Genomic DNA, 1,744 nt, shown 5'->3' with positions numbered 1-1,744 from the left:
GCTCCCGGGGGTCGGCCCTGCCGTCCCCCCCCGCCATCCTCGCTGCCTGGCGAGCTGAGCCGCAGCCATGTGTTTCTGGTTAGGTGGCCTGACGGATCGAGGGTTCCAGCTTTCTCGGTGGGAAACACGGCTCCAAAAGCCTGGAAATGTGTGAAGGTTGCAATCCGATTCCGGCTGCTTCCCCCACTCACCCTCCCCTCTGTCCCTGCAGGGAGAGTGCAGCTGATGCCAAAGCGAGGGGGGGGAAAGGGAAAAAACCCCAAACCTCCCAGGGAAACTGGAAATATATGTCGGACTTTATCCAAGGATCGATTAAATAAATCACAGGCTGGGACTGTGAGAGCGGCAGGTTCCCTTGGAAGGATCAGCTCCCACGTCTGTGGCTGGCGCGAGCTGGCTTGGGGGGGTCTGGGCTGCACAGCCGGTGCCCCAAATGCGGGGGGCGAAAAGGTGGCTTAGTGCCGGGGGGTTCATGTGTTTGACGGGCAACGGGCCTCTGGTTCAAGCCCCCTCCGAAAGGGTTTGCGCCTGGTGTGGGCGAGCAGAGCTGCCTCCCGGCGTCCCCACACCATGGCAGAGGGAAGGGCAGAGCATCCCCGGTGCTCGGGGCTCCTTCCCCACCATCCCTGGGGCTCAGCATCCCTATGGGCGGGCTAACGCCTCTGCCCCCCTCCTGGGCAAGCGGGCTGGTGCTGGTGGAGACAAAGAGCCCTTTGAAGGGGTTGGAGATGTGAGTCAAGGGCTGGCCGTGCCCCTGTGCCGAGGGGCGAGGGCCGGGGCAAGCTGTCCGCCTCAATCGATGGCTTTATCCTTTATTTTCTGTCTTTGCTCAGTCTGGAGCTCCTCAGCGGGAAGCAAAGCCAGACGCCTGGCGTTTTGGCCGGCTGAGGCTGCCACCCCTTGTTGCTCAGGATCACGGCCACCACTGGCAGCTCCCTGGGCCCCTGTGTGCCCCCCCATGGGTGGTGCGGGGCTCGGTGGGCATCTCTGCTCAGCGGCGGGGGTCCTGCGTGGCTCGCCCCCCTGCGTGTGTCTGGCTGGAGCCCGGGCTTTCAGCCTCCCTTGGGTGGGGGAAGGCGAGCGGGTCGCCTCTCCTGACCTTCTCGCCCAGCCAAATATCAGGGCTTGGCTCCCGCTGCGGCCAAGCACATGCAACTCTTTCCTTCCCAGCCAAAAAAGACTTTCTGGGAACGAGGGGGAAGAGAGAGGTGCTTTCCACTCTTCCCTTCCCCCGGAGCGTTTGGGAATAGGTGGGTCTGCAAATCCCCCCAACGTGGGTGCCCCCACATCGCCCACTCGGGTGCAGCCGGATGATGCCGACCACGTGGGGACAGACCCCGCACTTCTGCCATTGCAGCTTCAGGGACCCCCCCGGGAATGGGGGGTTGGGGAAGAAGGGTTTGCAAAGCGGGATCGCTGGCATTTACAGGGTGGAACACAGCCCCCCCCACCACGGGATAACGGGCGTGGGGTTCCTCTGGGTATCGTTTTACAAGGAAAGTGTCTAGGGACAGCCCTGCCTTTTTGCTGAATGATTCCTGATGGAGCTGAGTGTTTGCCAGGAGCAGGATGGATGGGGAGCACCGCTCACCCCCCAGCTCTGCTGACAGAGCCCAGCTTGGGCCCGGCAGCCACTGCTTTGGTCTTGTGGCCCATTTGGCAAGCGAGGCGGGAAGGCGAGCACCGTGCCTGCACCCCAGAGCCGGCGCTGAGCTGTGCTGCGGGGTGATGGGGACGTGGGGGG

Source organism: Egretta garzetta, unplaced genomic scaffold, assembly GCF_000687185.1.
Source record: "Egretta garzetta isolate BGI_Z169 unplaced genomic scaffold, ASM68718v1 scaffold498, whole genome shotgun sequence".
NCBI lineage: Eukaryota > Metazoa > Chordata > Aves > Pelecaniformes > Ardeidae > Egretta > Egretta garzetta.
This window is presented reverse-complemented; position numbering follows the sequence as displayed.